Source organism: Falco rusticolus, chromosome W (genome assembly GCF_015220075.1).
Source record: "Falco rusticolus isolate bFalRus1 chromosome W, bFalRus1.pri, whole genome shotgun sequence".
Taxonomy (NCBI): Eukaryota; Metazoa; Chordata; class Aves; order Falconiformes; family Falconidae; genus Falco; species Falco rusticolus.
The window spans coordinates 6,675,750-6,698,655 of NC_051209.1; the positions used below are offsets into that span (position 1 = coordinate 6,675,750).

The 22,906-nt window shown below is 43.9% G+C and overlaps 1 long non-coding RNA gene across 1 annotated transcript in view; it reads right to left on the reverse strand.

The window, feature by feature from the left end:
- Positions 1-256: 256 nt before the first annotated feature.
- The window catches only part of LOC119140908, a 56,597-nt gene continuing 33,947 nt past the window's right edge, over positions 257-22,906 (reverse strand). The window contains exon 4 of the long non-coding RNA XR_005101781.1: positions 257-543. This is a non-coding gene — a long non-coding RNA (uncharacterized LOC119140908). The remainder of the gene's footprint in view (positions 544-22,906) is intronic.

Genomic DNA, 22,906 nt, shown 5'->3' on the forward strand with positions numbered 1-22,906 from the left:
CTGAACAGTGGGAATCTCACTGGCTGCTATTGCAGGAGGAAGAAAACTGAATCCCATCACTCAGTGGAGGGTCCCAGCAGGGCTGGAGAAGGACCAGCAGCATCTCCCACATTCACACATGTCCTCCTTTGCTCTCTCCTCAGGCACACAAACATACACCAACACCCATATTTAATACTTTGAAATCTATGTATATACACACATACACTTGACAATCTATATCAAACATTATAAAAAGTGTAACAGGTCCCAACTAGAAATATTTTACCTATGGTAAAATAGTACAAACCTAGTTTAAAATGCCATTTTCCTAAATTGGGTCATGAAATAATTGTGTGGCTTTAAAAAAGTTTCTAACTCTTAAATAACCTTGGATTACTCCAGGAAAGGACAGAGTTTCTTCATTTTTCTTCCCCTCTGTGGCTGGGACCATGCCTGGAAACACAAGCATTACCACCAGTTTTAGCAGAGGTGTAGGCAGGTCCTTGCTGAGGAGATGTCATGGTGACCACAGTGAAGGCAGGGAGAAGATTTTCAGCGAGTCTGAAAGGCAGGAGAGAGATTTCACACACTGCCTGTGTCTTTGTCTTGTCACTCCAGCCCACCACTCTGGAAGGGAGCACAGCATCAAGCACAATGACAGACGCTGGGGAGCCATCCAGCATCCAACACCTCCCTGGAGCCACATGCTGCCACTGCTGAATGCCAGCCCGGAGATGCCGGGGTAGCGTGGAACAGGCCCAGCATTCCTCTGTTTGCATCCTCTCCTCTGCTCCGCAGGCTGCACCGCTAGAAGGAAGGGAATGCAGGAAATCAGGAGGGTGGAGTGAGGGGAACACCACTGCCTGGTCTGATGAAACCAGCTTTGTCCATTTTCCCCCCTAAGAGTCCAGCACACTTGATCATTCAAGCATTAATGCAAGAATTACTCAAATACCAGGGGAGAAAGCACAGTACAGTGCTTGGGAAGCATGAGATTTGGGGCCGAGCCCCTCGCAGCCTGCTGCTGACCTCCCATGTCATTTCTCTTATTTCTCCTTCATGCTGTTGGGATGAATACAGTTGTAGAGATGAAGATGCTGCCTGCCTGGGGAAAAAGCGTCACCATGAAGCTGGTCACCAAGCAAACTGATGACTTTGCTGGGGCAGGACTCCTCAAAAGGACCATTTCACAGGATCAGAGAATTGTGATATCCTAGAGAATTAAAGCAGTTGGCTGTGTTTCAGGGCTGAATTCCCAATGGTCACTTGGAAGTGAATCTCAGTGCCTCAGTAGGCTTTTAGGAATTTCCAAGGATTAAGTTTAATCAGTGATCTGAAGTAATTTAATATACTTCCAGTGCTCTCTTCTTTAATACTTAATGACTGATGATTAGGTTTGTGTATCAGATCTGAAATCTGCAAGTTGTGGCAATTAATGTTTGAAGTACTCTAACTTCAAATATGATTATATTCTGTAATTACTTTGCAAATGTGACAAATAACACTTAGCACTTACACAGCACTATTCACCTGAGGAGCTCTAAATGAAAAAAATCCAAAAATAGATGCAATTCAAATACAAACCAGGTTTTCAGTGATACCTCATGAGAAATGATGTAACAGTTTCTGCATAGCCAAAGCACCATGCATGTCGTTGTGCTAATTCAGTACCACAAGATGCACATAAAGCAGGTGACCAAACACTCTCACTGTTTCAGCAGTGAAATGGAGGGTGCAGCTCCAAGAACAGTTTTAGGTGCAAGGGCAGCACAGGGAGCTGCTGTCTGTGCCCCACATGCCCACCCCTCTGCTACAGAGCATCACCCTTCCAGCTACACTTCAACAAGGGTGCACGTGGACACACTGTCAGCGAGGTGTGAGCAGGGCCAGAGTTAAAAACCTGCAAACAACAAAACTATTTTTTAAATGCTCAGACCACTCAACAGGTAGGCTACAGTGTGCTGCAGCACACAAAAATGGAAGGTGGGTGGAAGGAGGAGCCATGGGATGTGGCTGATACCCAGGGTACAGGGTGGACCTGGCCCTCTTCTGGTCACTGGACCTGTCCTTTCCCTGGAGCTCTACTTTGGGAGCATGCCACCCACAAGTCATCAGTACTCAACAAGAGCCAGACAAAAACCCAACCTGTGAGGCAGAGACCACTTCTTTTGAAAATAAAGATTTAAGCACCCAATCCCTGTTTTGAACGAGCCAAAGCATAAACAGGCTTCACATACAGAGGCAGATGTACATGTAACTCAACATGCATAATTCAGAAGAGTGGGTCTATGTAAGAGGGTCATCAGCCAAGACACCCTCTGTAAGCAATCATTTCGGTGCAGCAGCTTCTGGCAGACCATGCTCCAGCTGCAGCATCTCCTAGCTGGCCGCGTGCTGGAGAAGCGGTGCTGCTCCAGAGCTGGCACACCAACACCTGTCTGCCCATGTCTTCTGGCTCCGCAGGAGGTTTTGGGTTCATCCTTCCCTATCCTGTCCTTATCAGCAGATGAGCAAGTTAAGAAGGGAGTGATGTAATGCAGCAGGGTCCAGCCTCACTTGTTTCCATTACCCAAACTTCCTCTCTGCTTAATTCCTGGTTGACCTTGAAGTTTAATTACAGGCTAAAAAGAACAGTTACATAACAGAGGCAGCAAACCTAAAAAAACCCCAGAAGGGCCATATGCCACATAGCCCAGAAAAAATCTAGAATCAAATTACACTATTTGATTTATATTTCTTCTTGCCAAATCTCAGCAAATTTTCCACTTGCTTCAACTTCACTTTAAGAGCTTTAACTGTTTACTGTAAACCCAAGCATACAATAGCTCTTTCAAACATTTAACATTATTAATTACTACAAGGGTATATTATTAAAAAAAGCTAGATGTAGTTTTCACAAGTCTTCTAGCTGCTATACTGAAAATGAGTCTGAAGGCATTTCCTCTCAGGCCATGTAGTCTAGTAGCATTTGAGCTACTGAGCAAATATACCAAAGCTAATATTTTAACAACAGTTTCCCAGCACATACTGAAGTGGAAAAAACAAACAAGCATGCATTTAATAATCATGTTTTTGCTCAAGTTCATTCATTGTAATATGATGCTAAAGTACTATATACTCCTCAGTGTGACTATTCAGCCTCTCCAATGAGAGAATTGCCTGAACATGCCTATCCTTATTTCCAGCAGGAAACAGTACTTGCTTGGTGCAAAAGGAGAGCTTCCACCACAACAGGTCATCCCATCTTCAGGCATTTAAATTAAATATGTAGATGACATGGATTTAGTAACTACATTTGGGAAATGGTGACCACTGCCTTAGTTTCCCTATCTGGGAAAACAGGATAACACTTGTTTGCCTGCACCATAGGAACCTCCTGAGGGTTGTTGACATTTGAATGGCAACAAAAAGAAGTAAAGTGATGCAATTAATCACTGTGTAAGCTCCATGCTTTGCAGCTAGGCGAGATAAGAATCTCTCTGCCTTGGCAAGTCATATTCTTGAAAGACAAAGTAAAAATAAAGAATGAGGAGAGCTGGAAAAAAAAAAGGAAAGAGGATGTAACAGATTCAGCTAGTGGCTTCCAGCTCCATATTCCCACCTCCACCACCTATTGCTTCCTCAGCTGTTTTTTTGCATCCCTTTTGATTGCAGCACACTGCAAGTGACATGTATGGAACCACATTAGAGAAAATAAGTCATGAACAAACAAACAACAAAACACCCCAACCCAGATCAAGAGTTTTGAAACTAATTTCTTTGGTCCTCTTTACAGAAAGAATTCAAGCACCTAAGACTGTGCAGTGTTTTACCAGCAAACACATTTTGCTCCTTCAGAAAGATTTTGTTCCATAAGTGCAAAACAAGGCTGCTCAAGAGGACTGCGGTAGCAAAACACCAACCTTTGAGTCATCCATGTGTCAAACATCCCTTCCAGCATGCTGCTGGCGACAGCTCTCCATACTGTACAGCAAGGCTGCCCTGCTGCAGGCTTGCAAGCTGTTCTAGGGTGGGCTGTGGGAAGGATGTCTTCACACTCTTGTTGAAGCTGTTTTGCTCTACTAGGAGCACACAAACTTCCCTGGACTAGAGGGAGAGGCAGAGCAAGCCTTCTGCTCAGCCACATGGCAAAGGGTGTCCCAGCTCTTGGCCCAAAGACCATACACATTTTCTATAAATATCTGTTATTTTATTATGTATATCACATTATTATAGCTGCAGATTAAAAATATCAGATGCCATTACAGCAGGACCAAAAAGATGCCATCTTCTCCTAGGTCACTCTGATCATTAGCTCAGACCATGCTGCCTGCTCTTGGTTTTTCCTCTCTCCCTAGCACTGCTTCCCCTAGTATATATTCCTGTGAATACCTGGATGTCACAGCACTCAAAACTAGCCAGCTGCAACAAAGCTTTTACCATCACATCCCATGTTAACTTCAGTAAATAGCACCTTGCCCCAGCACAGCCACCAACTCCCCACAAGGTTTCAACTGTTCATCTACTGCAGGGTTCTCAAACTACAGCCCACAGACCAGATACAGGTCACCCAGGGCCCTCAATCCAGCCCCCTATATTACAGACACACACACCACCCCCACAGGAACCAAGCAGCCACAGATAACCTCCTGCCACTTAATCCACATGCTAGCCCCCCATTTAAAAAGTTTGAGGACCCCTGATCTACTGTCTGGGCTGTTTCTTCATCCTCTTCAGGCCAGTTCCTCTGCTGCATCCTTCTCCTTGTCTCACCTCCATCCAGGGCACACTCCCTCTGCTCCATCCAGGTCTCTCTTCACCCACTACCCCTCTTCTATTCCCCTCGGAGCTATTTAACCACTTAGCAGGAACCAGCCACAGCTGCACCTTATCCCCATCAGCCAACCCACCGCCCCTGAAGCCAGCCCACAGCTGGATATTATCAATGTTATTAACCCAGCTTCATTCCTCTGCACCTGAATATCTGTACCATGCAGAGAGGAACAGGTTGTCCAGTCAGATACTGCAATCTGGGATATGCCTTGTCAAGAGAAGTACTATGACTAGCCACCAGGGAAATCAGAGGATCAGTTAACTTTGGAGAGACTGAGCTCTGACAGTCTGTATTCGGTTAATATTGCAGGCTCCAGCAACCTCTGTGTGTAAAGAACATCGATATATGCACAGGCCATCCAGCGGGAAGCAGAAAGCCCATCTGTGTTGTACCTGACCACCTCTTTGGCTCTCTAGTGATGGGAAACCCAAACTTTTACTGTCTTTGCAGTTGGTAGAAGACTGTTTTCTCCTGCACTTCCATACTCTTGGTAGGTATGCATCCACTGCTCCCAAAATAAACTTCGCTTGAATCTAACATGAGACAGGAATTGACAGCATGAATCATGCTGGTGCAAACGTCATCTCAGTAATTGGAACATGGATATATGCCTGTGGAAATTATAAAAGTAGCAAATAACTGTATTACAGAACTAAGGAGAGGAAACCTGGCTCTGCCAAATCACAGAAAGCTTTATTTGGCCTTCAGTAAAGAGCTAGTCTCCTTTCCACTCATTACAGCTGACAGTGCATTCTGCTTACTTCACCCATCTGCAGATGGGATTCATTGCACCTATCTTTAGTCATATAGGAGTTAGGCATCTGGTCTGAGCTACTCTTCTCAGCTCCTCTTGCTGTAAATGGAAGAAGTGAGTACCTCAAGAAGGGGAGAATTCATCACATCTATTTTCAGGAGCAGTCTTGGGTCAGGACAAATCACCTCTCAGGAGTCCAATCTCCCTCCATTAATTACAGAGGGAACCTGGATTTTCTTAGACTAAACCAACTAATTTTCAGGTAGCCAGTGACAGGTGTGATAAATCTGACTGCATGGGATTGTATGAAGATTTTTGCTTTTACCCCCATTTTAGTTAACTCCAAGGATCTGTCTGTCTTTCAAAACCGTGAACGCTTTGTGTCAAGAAATATTACTGAACTGGTGATTCTGTCTTTTACGGGTACGTTATGAGAGCTAGGCCTTTGCTACACCACTTTGGAGCACCTCACATAATATTCCTATAAATATAAAATGAGTTGAATTATCCATACTGTATCCACATTGACATTGGAAAAGATCGGAAAAATCAAGACATTGTGTCTTTTTTTCCCTTCAGTAAACCAAGTCTATGTCTGCATATGACACACGTGGAAGAGAAAGCCACATATGAAGCCCTTATTTGATGAAGAACTGTTTCACTCAGGAAAGTTGATACAACCTCTACAGACACCCTTCGGTACAAATAGAGATAAACCAGGAAGACACTTGACAGAGGAGCAGCTTATGGCTTATGAAATCAGCCAAGCTGGCTACAATGAGCCAGATCCTGAACACAGATGAAATTTGCTTAAGTGGATCTTTATGAAAATGATAATTTCATAGTCTTGGGAAAATTCCCAGAGAATGGAGAACACTGTTAGCATGAACACAATGTCAGCTTGTTCAGGTATCAGCAAGGCAGGAACAGACATCATCTTCTGACCAAACGTTTTTGCACATCTCAGGGAAGTGTCAAAAAACCGATGATGGCTACTGAGACGGGCTCAGCTCCAGCCTGCAACATCTGAAAGCAGTACTAGCTCTCCCCTTCCCCCTTCTTGAGTCTTTCACCTACTTGGCCGTGTACCAGAAAGAGCCTGAACAAAAGTGAGAGACCCTGAAGCTTGAAGCCACTCTATAGTTAGAAGCGGCGCTAAGATTAGAGAGTGAGAAGTGTGAGATAGCTGAAAGCCTGTGAATTGTGCTAAGGATAGAAAGTCAGAAGTAGGAGGCAGCCAAACTCGACACTGAGAAATCAGAAGTTGAGCACTAAAGTTGGATGAGATTTATGGGTAGGGAACATAGCCTCTTACTGCTCTGGAGGCAAGGTAGTGCCTAGCAGCCAAAGATGTTCTGTGAAGCCACACTGTTCGGATCTGATAGCCTGCTTCCCCAAATAGGGATTATATCACATCTTTTGATAGAATGTGCGATTCACGTAAAGTACCAGAAGACCAGAAATTATGCTTTTCTTGCCCGTAGCTCCCAGGGAAAGTCCTGTCTCCCTTTGGCACTCTAGACAGAGCCGGCAGCCAGCCAGGTTACCCTGCATTCAGAGATGCTCTGACTTACTGCAGTGCTTCCGCAGCCAAGAGATTTGCATTGCATAGACCTGCCTCTAGACTCTGGGAACAGGCTAAGGAGAGAGCTAATGTAAAGGAAGGGGTGAGTGAGGGTACCTCTATTGCTGTTGCCTCTCACAAGCAGCAAGGAGTGAACACTGTGAGTTGGTCTTATCCTCTAAACACAGGTAAAATATGTCATGAGCCAGTGCAAGTCCTCCAACCTGTTTCAAGGTACATCTCCAGAGCATCTGAAGCACAATGCATTATGCCATTGGAAAATTAATCCAAATGCCACCCTAATCATATTAAACACAAGCCCCATAGCCTGGGAAATGACAGATCATCTGTGATGAAAAGCTAGGGGTCTCTTGGATCTCACTAAACCTGGGCAAATTGTTACTCAGTATACGGTCTGTAACCATTTAAAACCCACTCCAAACCAAGAGCTCAAAAATTAATCTTTACAAAAAAAAAAAGCTTGAGAGGTAGGAGATTTTTTGCTGCCTATTAAAATCAAAGTCTGACAGTCAGTAGCAGTCAAGTACATGTGACACCTGCCATCTTCTGCAACAAATGGCTGGGGCTATGCAGAGACCTTCGGCATGCAATCTGGACAAGTCTGCCCTGCTCCAAAGTCATCGCAAGTGTAATCCACATGTGTGGATGTCCCAGGGGAGGTCCAAGGCCATGGTTTTTTTCCTGGAGCATTTTGCATGTGCCAAGCCAAGACCCCATTAACTTGAGTCACACGTGAACTCTCCGTACTTCAGATGTGGCCTCGTGCATGAATTAGTATCACACATGCTTTTTCAAAAAACAGAGAGAAGGAAAGAGATTGAAGACCAGCTTTGAAAGAAATTAATGACCCGCTTTGGAAATGTCAGTTTAAGTGAATTACCAGCTTCCTACTCTCTGCCCCGTCATTATTTTCCAACTTTTCCAACAAAGAGGACAATGTCCCAAGGCAGCAGTTTCCTTCACTGCACAGCTCTGAGCTCTGAACAATATACCTGCATGAGGCAGTCTTTGGCAAAAGAAAACAACTCTTCTTGTGTGTCACCGGGGGTATCTCTAACATGCACTGTTTAGCTAGTTATGTGTGTGAAATACATGTGTGTGTGTGTGCACCTGTGTCTGTGTATGCACATCTGCTCAGGAAAAATCAGCTATCCAAAATCCTACATGCCTCAGCAGATTTAAAGTACCACTGTAATGACTCAAAGGTATTGGAACAGGCAGGAATAAAGACAGTCGTAAGAACTTGATTTAATTTTGGAAAAATCAAATTTCTAGTTGCACGAAGAGGCAAACTAAGTAGCTTGGATCTTGCAAAACCCCATGAATCAAGATTTTGGTTTTGTAAAGCTGTGTCTAAAACCAGAAGTATTTTGAATATAAATTCCAAAGTTTGGAGTAGGATTAGATAAAATATTCTAATGTAAGCCCATGTCTAGCTAATGGATAGAGTCCTCCTTTGGTATTTATCTTTCTGCTGCTCTTTCTTTATCGCTACTTGATCCCCAGCTAATCTCTACTTCATAACTGAATGTTTTCCGTGCATATCTTAATCAGCTCTGCCTTCCAGGTCAAAGATCAGGGCATATATTTTAAAACGGTATTTCAGACTAGAGCAGACACTCGATTGTTATGGTTGCAGTATAAATCATTTATGGAGAGAGAAGCTTTCTGGCTAATTCTCAGAGATATGCAAATGATAACTTCTGCTTGCTGCATGTTTACAACTCAATAACCATAAACGGAGTAAAATACAAAAAGTCCATGTCCCACAGAGGGAGGGGTGGGCTGATCTCAAATTATGGGATGGCTTGAAAAAGAACAGATAGTTTGCAATAAATATCTAAACTTTTGGGGCAGGTTTTTTTTCTTTCATTCTTTCAACAGCAAAACAATACAAGGAAACCACACAAGAACAGCTGGATCCCAAACATCCCTGTTTTCAGAATATATGCACCAAGATAGGCACATACTGCTGCTCTGGGGGCTGCTGGTGGCTTTTCAAGCACAGAGCACAGTGAGCGCTGTGGGCGGGCTCGCAGGCTGTTAAAAGGGAATCTCTGCTGTTCCTGCAGGGACGGTTAGCAGTGGTGCAACTCTGCTCCCATTGAAGTCAATGGGAGTTTTACTTCAATGGAGCAGTTAGGTTAATGCTGAATGTTTTGGAAAACACCATTCCCACTTGCCAGCCTGAATCCTCCGAGATCTTCCCATCATTAGTTTAATTCAACCATAAATGTTTGGAACAGCAGCCAAGGGATTAAAATGATCAACAAAGTCAATTGCTTTGTTTGTAAATGTTCTTTTGCTTAGTTTTCTGCAATGTAAAAGTTGTTCTATGAACCTTGTTTTGACTCATTTAAACCCCATTTAGTAATCCTGCAGGAAAGACAGTATTTGATGTTAGTGTGATATCTTCTGCCTAAAAAACATCCCCTGCCCTTATGAACTTCTAGTAGCTTGTCCCAGATTGGGCTGGTAAAGGCACTTCTGTTTTACAGAAGTGTGGAGCGCTCATATTTCAATAAAGAGTTTAAGAAAAAAAATGCCAGAATTTTGTTCGTTTTCCAGAGTTTTTGAAGATGAAGACATTGAAGCTTTTAGAAATGCCTGGCATAGCATTTTTGGAAAGGTGCATTAGCCTGCTTTTGAATTTCAGAATTGACTGAGTCTAGAAACCTCACATGTATTTTCATACTCTGAGGCTCACAGAGAAATAATGAGCAGGTGGAAATGCCAAAATTATCTGAAATGAAAAAAGGTTAATTTTAACTGCTATTCAGAAATCTGCGACGACCTGCAGAGATCTGCCCAGGTGAGATTATTCTCGGTCTGGCTGTGCAATTTAAGTGATCGGCTCTGCTTTGTTAGAAAACGCTCCATCTTCCTTCAGCGGGTAACTTTCATGAAAGATGCTCACCACCCTCCTCCCTGCACACCTTGCTGTTAGCGCAGCACTGCTGTCACGGTGTCCCGCAGCCCTGCGCTGCTGCCGCACAAGCCGATGGTGTTTCTGCTTGTGCAAAGCAGCTCTGGGCAGCAAGCTGTGGAGCAGGGTTTTTTTTCTTTCCCCTCCTTGCTCCTTCTGAAGGAGGGATTGGCTGGATGATCTACCTGTTAGCTTTACAGCAGTCTTAGAATGGGCAGCTGCACCCTGAAACCTTGGGTTGTATTTTCCCCCTCTGCTCCCTGGCCTTAACAATAACCCCCTGCTCTGGAGCAGGATGTCAGACCTCTCCATCATCATCACCTTTCATTGTGAGAATTAAATTGCAAACTTGGCTCTCACCTGGGCCAAAAAACCTGCAAAAGCAGAGCTCTGAGAATCTGCCTGGACCCATTTTCCTTTTCACTTGACATGAATGGTTCCCAGCCATTTGATATTCCCCACTCTCTTTGTGATTGATAAACGTGCATTTGTGCACAGGTGATTTTTCCACCTCTCTAGTCACACCAGCTACTATACCTCCCATTGAAGTAATGGAAAGCATCCACTGCTTATCTCTGAGCAGCACATTAAACAAAGCAACATAATGAGCTGCATTTTTTTGAGGGCTCTCCAGGTCCCCCAAATCCTTCTCAAATGTTATTGTTTATAAAATGTTTGATAAAAAATAAATGATGCTTTCAATTTAAACAAAGCCTCACACTGTTACCGGTTTTAATAACAGTTTTGACAGTTGAGTTTTTCATCATCTGTTTTTTCTTTGTAAAGGCTTCTTCAATAAACTAAAAATGCTTTAAACTAACAGATGTGACTATAAAGTAAGGCTGAGACATCAGGAGCTGAGGTTTGTCAAATGCTACAATATATAAATTAATTCCTAGTTTAAGCTTCCACTGAGCATTGGAACATCTATTTTCCCCTGTTCTTGGTTACTGAGTGGTTAGCTGACCTTGCACAGGTTTTACACACGCAGAAAAACTGAGCTTGAGAAATCTATACTTGTACAATTAAAATGATACATGTGTTTTGGGCACTAAATAATGCAACAATTTATTGACCAGTAACTAAGAAGTTTTAAGCCAGAGCTAGACACCTGATGATGGTCTGGTATCCATCAGAGGGGAGCATTTTTCAGTTCTCTTGAATTCTTAGCACTTTTAAAATTCAGGCTAAGTATCTGAATGCCTAAGTAGGGGCTCAGAAGCCTGCCTTTAGGCAAGAATTTCAAAACCTGCAGCCTGGTTTCCTCCCTAACATTCCTCCACCTTTTCTTCAAGTCTAATCTATTTAGCTTCTTTTGTGTTACAAACCTGTCTAACATTCACTGCAGAATCAATTTAGGGTAATGTTGATGCTTAAATAACTGATAAGCTTCGAATTTTTTATCTGTGAAAAGTTCAGAAATTAGAATTTCCAATTACATTGTTTGCTATAAACAACTTTTATTTACTGATTTAGAGAGGAGTTTTGCTTTGTTTAAGGGGCTTTAAGCAATGTAGTTTTTAAAGCTTGATTGCTTGTAAACCCTACTACTGTTTGGTTTTAAATTTCTGATATTATTATTCTTATGTTTTGCATGTTTTCCAGCAGTCCTGCTTCTCTGACGAGTGGAACTTCTGTGATATAATGAGGACTCTGCGCTGGAGCACGTGGCCGTGTTGCTCTGCGTTGCCAACGCTGGCAGTGACAGCATGGGGGACCTGGCTTTCTCCTTGGATGGTAAGGAACGCTCCTAAAGAAAACTTGACATGACCTGTACATTGCACCCGTAGTCAGCTCTGATTTCCATCTCAAGGGTATTTCCATAACAAACTCCTGCTGGGTAGCTTGGAGGCAGAGGAATAAAGGAAGGAGAGCATCCCCGGGCCACAGGTCTCCTCTGGACAGGGGAAACTTAGCCAAAGCCTCTGAATCCCCCAGAAGTGCCAGGGCAGACACATCGGGTTATTTTATTTTTCTCTGGCAATCCTTATCAATGTGTTAAGGGTGTTAGATTTCCGTATGTGTAGATAAACTATACAATATGGCCATTACTTCAGCTATGTCTCCAGATTTTACTGTAATACAAAAAAAAAAAAAAAAGACATAATGAGGTCTTGCCTCATGACTAGGACTCTGAGGTGGTGCTGCAACACAAAGGCATGCATAAATGAATTAGTAAAAGCCACAAGGGTGATGGTAGGTAAATACATTAACTTAGGCTAGGAAAAAAAGGATGGATGAAACAAAAGTAATGATGTCATAAAAATTCAAAAATAAGATTATTTGAGTGTATTGATTTGATAAGTGAAAACTTAAATAAGACTTTGGGAGAGAAATTTCCCGAAAGAGACAACTCCTCTGAGATCTTTGCTGACAGAGGCAGACAAGGTGCAACAAGGATGAATTCTCCATCCAAGGAGTCTTGGATATTTATGTAGATTCTTGAAGAGGTACATTATACTTACTTTTATTTGATGTTTCATTACAGAGTCCCAGAGACTCCCCTGAAATAACTCCTCATTGTTATAGTTTTTATGCCTTGATATCACTCTATCTCAGATTCTCTTTTCAAACTCAGAGTGCCGTTCATTAAATTCTTTCTTCTATGGAGCCATAAATGCAGTAATCTAGATCCTGATAAAGGCTTTAAAGCTATCCCATAGGATACTTGCAGATGGAACTGATGGAACATTAGTGTCAAGGAAGCATATTATTTGAGTCTCAATATAATTAATAAACCCTTTCTCTCCCCCACAGGAATGCGCTAAATCTCCGAGTCTTGTTTGTGTTAGGTAAAAGATTTAGTTACCTCTAACAGAAAAGAGGGAAAAAAAAAAAGTTGAAAAAGGCTTTAAATATTTAACAGTTTAAACCCTACATAAATTGGAGATTTGAATAAAAAATCAGCCCAAGTATATTTGTATGAAACTGGTGAACAGAAGGAATACACATGCTCAGAGGAATAGATTTTATGCCAAACATCAATCAATCCCAGCTCCGAAGCCTATTTATAATACTGTGGGGGTTCTGGATGGTTGCACTTCACACTGTGAGGACCAATCCATGACATTATCTGTTGAACAATTGAAGTCTTTACAAATAATTAAAACTCTGTTTGAAAATGGAGGTATTTTCCACAGCTTTTGTGTCCATGCACCGGATCATAGATATTTGAGTGTGTAAATAATGACTAGCTAATGTCGAGAGCCTGTAGCATATTTGCCTTGCAATGCTGCTTTCTGCTGTGTCTTTCTCTATCTATTCATCCACTGGCACAAATATGTATTTATTTCCACCTTTTGGTTTCCTCTCCCCTCACCTCCATCCAGGGCAACTGAGTGCTGTTCCAGACCCTGAAGCAAAAGAATAAAAAATCATTTTTCCCTGCCTTTGCAACGTCCTGCCCTCCTCCCAGACACCTCTCTCTTTCTCCTTCTTGATGTTGCACAATATTTTCCAATCATTTCTGTCCTCTGGGGCTGTTAGTAGTGCCAGGCCAGGTCCCACTTGGTTGCCCTACTTACACCTACGAAAACTAGGGCTAATGCTACCCAAGTGCACATACGGCGCTGCTGGAGGTGTGAGACTCATCAGGCTCTCTCTACACTGAAGAAATAGATTGAGAATTGCACAGACTGAGAAACGCCTCAGCTGTTGTTTCCAAATGATGGAGGAGGTGGTTGGTGTTGCATGGATGTTTCATAGTACCTCACACCCTAAGGAACTGCCCTGATTTGCTGAATTTAATCAAGAAGGATACCTGATCACAGTCCTGATGTGGGGAAGCCACAGAGATGGGGATGGGGCCAGGGCTGGGCCAGACCTTTGACCATTGGTACCAAGCCAAAAAAAAAAAAAAAAAAAAAGAAATAGCAGAACTTGCCATCTTAATGGTTGGACTTGATGCCCTTAAAGGTCTTTTCCAACCTAAACAGTTCTGTGATTTTGTGATCTTGTTGGCGCTATTGATGGAGCTCATACTGCTGTGCTGCTCTGACATGCCATGTTGGTCCTTTCAGTGAGGGACCTGCAGATGGGTTGCAAAGATTCATGGCAGATTAAGGTTGCCATGACTCTGCTTTACTATTTAAAGACTACAGCTATGTAGTGTGTAATAACAGGAATGTAATGCAGCATAAGAGCCTCAGACCAGATCAAATGGTGCTGGGGTTCTAATACCTATGCATCATCCATCCATCCATATATATATATGTATGTATATATGCGTACACTATACATATACCTATTCTCTCCAATATAGGGCTAGTGACCAAATGCCCATAAGCGACTAGAGTGTGTTATGGTGGCTCCTGGATCACATCTTTTATTTCAATGCAAAGAATCAGGTTTCTGTGCTCCAAGGTCACGGAGCAGTGCTAATCGCAGTGCACGACATGCACAATACAGCTGGAAGACTGACTTCAAAAGAACGCTCCTGGTGAGAGCTGAAATGCTAGTGTCCCTGCATCCAGAGAGCTGGAGTCTCAGCACTGATCCGCGCCAGTCCTGTGCTGTTTGACACCAGCAGTGACAGTAATGGCACTGACCATGACATCCCTAGCAGGGCTGGCCTGGCTGGTGAGAGCCACCCACTACTGAGCCTTCTGCGTGGTGGGGAAGACAAGGGAGTTTGCTCACCAGCACAATGTTAACATCATCTTCTATGAATGGGTGAACTGACAGTCTCTAACCAACCTGGAATAGCAATGCTGATCACAACACATTTTCCATCCAAGGGAGGTGAATTCCGAGGTAAGAGCATGGGTGGAGGTGCAGTGAGGTGCTGCATCCCCACATGCTCCAGCACACTGTGCTCTGGACACGACTCAGCACAGAGCCCTCATTTCTCAAACCTTCTCAGGTGCTTTTTCTAAACATGAAATTCATTCCCTAAAAGTTAATGAAACCTTTCACTGCTTGCAGCAAGTCAAGTGTTCATATACCTTTTCCTGGACCAGGGCCTGAGTAAACAATAAAAAGAAAAATAAACTACTTGTCAACTCAACCATGTGTGAATTTCTTGAGGCTACATTTAGCAATAGGTTATAGGACTCACTTTTCAAATGAAATCTTCTAGAACTTATTTAAATTTTAAAAATAGTTTAAATTATTTTAATATTTTTCTTAGTAGTATTTCTTGTATTATAAGCAGCACCCATCCACAGTTAAAACATCCAGCTGTTTTAGCTAAAGTTAAACTATGAAACAGAACAAAAATAAAAATCCATTAAACACTTGCTAGATAGCTCAAGCACATCTGTTCCAAAAAATATAAATACTAGTTCAAATTAATAACAGCAACTATCATTTTCAAGCATGCACGGGATTAAAATAAAAACAAACATGGTTTTGTGCAGAGGATGAAGAATTGGAAAGTTGAGATTCTGCCCTGGAAATATAGTATCATTTGACTCCCTTTGAACTAGGGAAGCATAAGTATATAAAATAAAACTGGAAGCAGCCGGCATCCTGGGTGCATTAGGTGGGTCACCGCCTGGTCCAACCCAGCCAGGAGCTTCATCACGGTGCTGCCTGCATCACATGTCACAAAAGTGACCTTGGATGACCTTGGCCCTGCAGGCAAGCCACACCAGCACTGCTGCACATCTAACAGAACAAAGGAGAGGTGGTAGTCTCCTCGCTTTGGGTTTTAGGGACACAAAGCCCACCTTATGGGGAGGAGACTACCACCTTTTGGGGGTTTAAGCAGGAAAGACAACATTCTGCAGATTCCTGTCTTGCCTTTAAGCACCTAAATGCGATTTAAGCACACTTTTTCCTGCTATCACAATGGCATCCTTAGTAGACTGAAGCCCATCTGCATGAGCTCTTTGTTTGAAATGAGTTGGGTGCTGGGAGACCTCATCCTGCCCTGGCTGCATCCCCAGGAGCTCAGTGCCACCAAGATGAGCGATGTCCGCACTGGGGAACCAGTTCCTTCCCCGCCACACTAACCAGTTCCCAGCCAGCCTCCCATACACACGTGAGCTACAAGGTGGCACCCGGAACGTTGGAGCTTTGGCGTTTGTCCCCTGCCTGAGATGTGGCTTCCCGCTCTCTGTGATGCTCTCCTGGAAAGAAACAGCTTTTGCTAAACCCACCCTGGATCACCTCCACCTAGCAAATAGCTCCTTTCCATTTTTATTCCGGTTTTTTCCCCCCAGGAGAGGCGGTGGCAGGGCTCTGGGTGCCGGCGCGGCGGCGAGGCCAAGGCGGAGCTGGCTGCGTGCACGGAGCAGCAGGGGGAGCTCAGACATCCCATTTGGCTCTCTCCAAATGTCAGTCCTTCAGACCTTCGGAGCAATTAAACAAAATTTAGCATGAATCAATCATACAGACATGAGGGTGTAAAATAATGAAGATAGATGTTGTTTAAATCCTTATAAGAGTTCCTGCCTGAGCCAGATATCATCCTGAGTACTATTAGATTATCCAAGTGACCTTAGAAGTGTTCAAGTGTCCACATTAGCACGTCGAGATAGGAGAGAGCAGGCGGCGATGCAGAGCCACATCAGTTTGCCTCCTGGTTTTGGTCCCTTCTTTTTCAAGGTAACTCCTTCCTGAGCACTGCTGGCATGATCTGGATGCATGGAAGCAGAGCGCCGCAGCAAGCAGCAGCAGCAGCCCTGCTGCCAGAGCTAGAGGAATGCTCGGTTCTCTGGGTTCCTTCTATCTTTCTACCAGCTAAATAAATCTTTTGCTTTGAGAGTGGAAATCCTTCTTAAAAAAAACTCTTTCCAGATGTGGGACCAATATACTTAGTTTCACTTAAAGTTCCTGAATTCAAAGGTCTATGCTGGGCTGGCCACTCACGCACGCCTGTTTCCTCATCTGCACTTTACAGAGGAAACAGGTGGGTTTAAAGCTCTCTAAAGACACCAAAGTGGCTCTTTACAAAGTGACTTGCAAAGCAAAAATGAAAAAAAGGTGTTGTGTTTGGGTTTTTTTCCCCAGGGATTTTTGAGCATATGAAGCACAAAAATAATCACATAAATGGCACAAAGAAAAAAAAGGGTTTAGTCTAAGTCAGCAATCCAAATGCAGCATCCACGCTCCCTGCTGCTTCGCCCCCATGTCACAGGGATACAACATGTCAGTCTAGATTTCAAAGGGCTCTTCTGCTCAGTAGTGGTTAGAGCCAAGACCTTAAAACCCTACAAACTGCTGGAAGCTGGGTTGCAAACCTTGAGATTTGGCCAGGTGATGCCATTCAGAAAGAACAAACCATGCAATGGGGGGGTTTTATTCATTAAGGACAAAAACAGGTAATATTGGAGAATACAATCAGCACCAGCCTGTCAGGGCACTGAGGGCACTAAGATGTCTAACTGCTTCTGCTTGCCAGGGTCACCCCATCCCCAGCACCATCTCCCACTTTTCCTGGCCCAGCTCCCTGGAGGGACCTGGCTGCCCCACCATGCCTGGGGCTGCTGCCAGGGCTGTCCCCACCATGGTCCCACCTGGGGCTGGAGGCTGTGCCCTGCTAGCAAGGGCACTGTGTGTTGGACCCCCCATGGCTCCTGCTTAGCCCCTGCCCTGGAGCAGCCCCCCTCTCCCTGCTATCGGACACACATAGGCTTGAAATGTTACATGTCTTCCAGATCAACCAGACAGGTCTCCTGGAACACTGAGGTGTCCATGTCATTCACAGCTGTTTACCTCCTCTGCTGTAGCTTAACTAAATAATAAATAATGGAATAAAAAAACTTGGGTCTCCTAAAACAACCCAGATCTGTATCTTCCACCTCCAGGAAGATGCGTACAGCATCAAGTAATAAAAGACACTGGCACCTTACTTTCTTCCTGACCTACACCAAGTCTTTAACTTGGGTTTTGCTCCAGAAGTTCTTTACAATTTTCATTGAGAAATCTTTGTGTTAGAAAAAGAAATGCCCCTAGGAGCAGCAACCAGGACTCAAGTCAGGGTCTGTAACTCTAACAGCTGAGCTTCAAACTTCCTTGTCCTTGTCCTTCCCTGATCATCCAGCTCCTGCACCCTCCTGCCGACAGCTACGATCAACTGTGGGTACACATGCTGGCTGGGGTGAGCTGGGGAGAAAGCGGGACTCAGCAGGCAGCCCCCATTTTGGGGTGTACTTCTCTGCACAGCTATGGGCCTTTTTACACAGAGTTTTGCAGAGGGCTTGGCTTCAGGTGTGCATTGCACATTGCACTGGGGATTTGGTTGTTTTGTCTTGAGCTGAAACAAAAGTGGCATAAAGTCAGCTTAATTTCTGTGATTTCACTAATGTGGTGGGAAAAGAGGAAACTGGCTTCCTCCTTGGAAGAAATGCTGATGCTCTTTCATAATTTCTATAATGACATTTGATATTATGGTGATGAGTGTCTTAGAAATACATATGATAATCATTATAATCAAGCACATGTGTCTGGAGAGTGTAATAGGTACATTCTATAAATTGGAAAATAAACATGTGTTAAGGAATGACTTCTAATATTAATTTCCATTTTTAGAAAGCAAGGTCCCAGATCCAACTAAGGATTAAAGAGCCAAAACAGGACTTTGAACAGGATAGATGCCTAAATCCCAAATCATAATCCACAGACCTCCCGCCCAGTTGTTGCTAACTGTGAAGGCAACTAAGCTCATTTGGTGACTCAGTATGCAAAGCGTTTGAGTTGCTCTGCCACCAAAAATTCTCCCTAAGTGAGGTATTCCCCTGGGTGCTTCCCTTCGTGCAGTCACTCCAGGGGCCCTCCAGACGTTCCTCCTGGGCTGCTGCTTCTCGCTACCCCCTCACACCGGCCCACGCTGCCCTGGGAGGGCTGGTGTTTCAGATACACCGCTGCTGGCACATCCCTGCTGGCGTTACTTGGCAGTTGCCTATTTGGTAGCGGGCTTTGGTTGGTCCGCTTCTCTCTGAAGCTCCAAATCTTCATCTAAATGATGAAGGGTGGGGGTGCCTAAGGAGTGGGTACTGCTCTGCTCTGCTGGGTGCTACCTCCTTGCCTTTGTCGGGGGCTCTGTAAGCAGAACCTGACTCTCCTCCCGTGCCGAAGCACAGTTTTGCTCCTACAGCTGAATGCAGACATAGAGATACACCACCGCATACGCAATTTAGCAGTAAGTAACTGGAGGCCACTTGTAAAAAACAGTTAATAATCATAAGCAACAGCCCTGCCTCACCTCCACACTACCGCTTTGCACTGATGTCATGTCACAGACAGCAGCAGAATTGCTCCGGGACAAAAGTAGGGCAATGCTGTGCTGAATGAGGCACATCACATTCTTTCTGAATGGAATAAAAACAAAATATCACTTTGTGGACCTCTCAGGCAAGTCCAACAGCTGTTGTAAATCAGAGTAACCCCACTGGCTTCAGTGGATCTACTGCAATTTATAGCAGCCGGGAATCTGGCCTCACGTTCCCCAGATAGGTACTGGATTTTACCATTAGCAGTTTAATCCTGTAAGTAGGGATTTATTACATAAAGGAAAACATGAATGACTGTGAACAGAATGAACAATGTTATATTTTGAAATGAGTAAAAGAACAACACTAGAAGGTGCATAATAACTCTTGAGAAACAAAATTAATACAGTGAAGCCTGAGCAGCCAGGCACTGGGGTTATTTGGCCTCCTGAACTGTGGAATTTAACTCTACCAAAAAATCCTGGCCCTTGACTGGAGTGCCGCTAAGATGAAAGACACTGTGTCTCTACCACACTACACAGCCTATTGATTTTATAAGTCATCAATGTATATTGTCTGTCTATACTATTAACAGGACAAGCAGGAGGTGCACATAGTCATTTGACTGCATAAGCCAGTTGTCCCATGCTGTGCCCTATGGGAAGCCTCTGATTCTTACACTTGGAGCAGGGACAATGCAACTTAATCAGACTGACAGGAAACAGGCAGCAATTACAGTGTGCAGCTACATCTGCTGGGTTCCACTTCACTGAAGGAAGAGTTATCTCAATTTTAATGTACATCCCTTTTTCATGTTTCATTTAACCTCTGCTGTGTTATTAAACACATCAAAATATAATGACAGTCGTTAAAAAAGAAAAAGAGAACATTTTGAAAATTTTGGACTCTCCCCCTTTATCTGTAATTTAACGGTATCGGTTTTACTTTCCTGCAACATTCTGCAGCAGTGGAATTCTGATTTAATATATGGTTTTGTTTATTTTAAATAGCAAGTACAGACCCAATCCTACTTCTTGCAAAGTCAATGGCAAAATAACTACTGATTCACTGAAAGCAAGATGTGACCTGCTGATACTAAGTCTTATTAATTTAGACAGTGGAGTGAAGCCTTCCCAATAGTTTGCTCATTTTCACAAATTGTGTTGCTAACCTTGAAAGGCTCTTATTGTTAGTGTTTAACTGGCAACGTAAGAATTCTGAATTCTTAAAAGCATCTGTGTGAAAACTAGGGGAAGGGGAATAAAACCTGCCTCTTGAAAGATAACGGGAGCTGTAGCACAGCCTGCGAGGGACAGAGCCATGTCCCTTGTGGGCTGCGCAGATAACCAAGGTGCTGCATGTCTGCAGCCCACCGGGGCTCTGCCAGCCACCTCCAGCTCAGGGGAGCAGGGCTGCGCTCAAACCAGCTCCCTCATTGCACTGAGGACGTTTATGGACTCAGGGATGGAGGCCACGTACACGTGTGACTTGGGAACCACTGGGCTGGAAACAGGACTGAAAGTTTTGGGTGACTTCTGCGTGAAATACCAACAATCTTGGCTGCTGGGTTTGGTGCAGACAAGGTTAGGTCTATCACAGAGGCACAGGACTGTTTGGGTTGGAAGGGAATTTAAAGATGATCTAGTTCCAATGCCCCTGCCATGGGTGGGGACACCTTCCACTAGACTGGGTTGCTCCAAGCCCCGTCCAGCCTGGCCTTGACCCATCAACACAGCATCAAGCTGGATGCGTTTCCACCCTCCCCTGGGCAACAGCTGGGGGGGGTTGGTAAAAAATCTGTACCCAACCATATACCTAAGTCACATCTTCAGGGAGTACAGGTGATTCATCTCACCAGCCCACCTGGCTGGTAGGAAAAGAGGCGAGACTGGGGTCTTCCTCACATCCCTGCAGTTGAGGGGAAGAACCACTCTGGATAGGAGCCTCTGGAATGGCTCCTTCATTCTCCCCACCCAGCTTCTGCCCACCCATACAATTTGGTCACAGCATGGTCTTAAATAAATAACATCATTAAATATTTTTTAATAAAGCACCTAAATGTGTTTAGGTGTCCACTAAGAACCTTCTTATTGTTACTGTTTTATTATTCTCACTAAAAATAGGCTTGCAGGCTCACTAGACCCAACCTGCCTCAAACTTTCAGAAATATCTTTTCTGGTCAGGAACTAATTTATTTCTTATTTTTATACAATGCTTTCAATAGACGTTAAATTCTTAATATAGCATATCTGCATAACATCTCCATTATGCTGTTACTCTGATTTACTACCTGAGAGCTGCTATCAAGATTTGGTGCTTTTTTCTCTACAACTTTTATTAAATACCACAATCATAACATTTCAGTTTCACCCAGGAGTATGTCTCCAGGCTTTTGCGACAGCCTGCTCTGCCCAAGTCCCAGGCCAGCCAGGCAGGAGCTGTCCCTGAAATCAGAGCAGCGTGGTGGTGTCAGTGCATCCCTACCCTGGAGCCACAAGCCATGCAGGGAGGATGGCTTCTGCAGCCCGAGCGCTGCGTTGTGTTAATGCAGCTATGCAGCTCTGGGTGCAGAGCTACATCTACTCTGCTACTCGTAGCTACTCTGTTATGGCTTTTAGCTTCTTTTGGCTGCTCCTCTACTCATGCTTTTGCTCGGTCTGCAGCCTATCAAGCAACACTGTCTCATATCTGCTCCATCAGACTGTAATTTGTAAAGCCAACAAAAGAGCAAGTCAGCACTATCTCTTGAGTTTCCCAGTGTCATCTTTTATCAGTGTGTATCTACTAGATCCAGCCAACACTGCCTGTAATCACTCTTGAGCTTGTGAGAAATCTTACTAAAACTAACTGCTCTGGGTCAGCAGGGGCATTTACACACTTCCAACATGACAGCGTGCACCAGTCCTTGCAGAAGCAAAGCCTCCTGTGGTAAGCTCTCTAGGACCAAGGATGAGTTTATTTGTGTAGAAAAGTAAGAACAAAACAAATTAGTATGATGATGCCATTGCACTAATTATTACTTCTTGGTAATAATCCTAGAATTGGATGCAGAATAATCCTACAGGAATATACTGTTATAATTTATTTATCTAATAATATATTCACTGAGGGAGGCATACGAGTTGTGCATCTTAAGTCAGATTCTCAATCGATTAAATCTGTACTGATTTCAAAGGAAATCAAGTGATTTACATCACCGCAGGATCTCACCCTCTGTTCTGCAGACACTCCAAGCAAGCCTTTCCACTGCAGAGACCACACAGCTCTTCAAGGCCACTGTATCACACACAAATGCCTTAATTGTTATGTGGGTAGCTCTGAGCAACAACAAAATCAGTTCATTTCAAACTGGTGAGCTTTCTTACCATAAAGGAGAGAAGCATTGTGACAGATATTGGCATGAGAAGTCAGCATGGTTGCAAGCGAAGCCCTAACAGAAGCTGCAGCCAAGAATGCAGTGGCATAAATAAGTCCACAGCTACAGCTCCCTGTAGTTACAGCATGACTGAGCCACTGCCTAGAAAGTAAGCCTGAATTAGGGAAAGCCTGTGAGCAAAGGAAGCTCCCCAGCCTCCTGTCCGCCCTGAGGCCAGTATGCCCACAAGTCCCGTTCATGAGCTCTTTGCAACGCAGTCCTTGTACAAGGGGGTGGCCCGATGGTGCAGTTGACTTAGAGGTCTTGGGGGGCAAG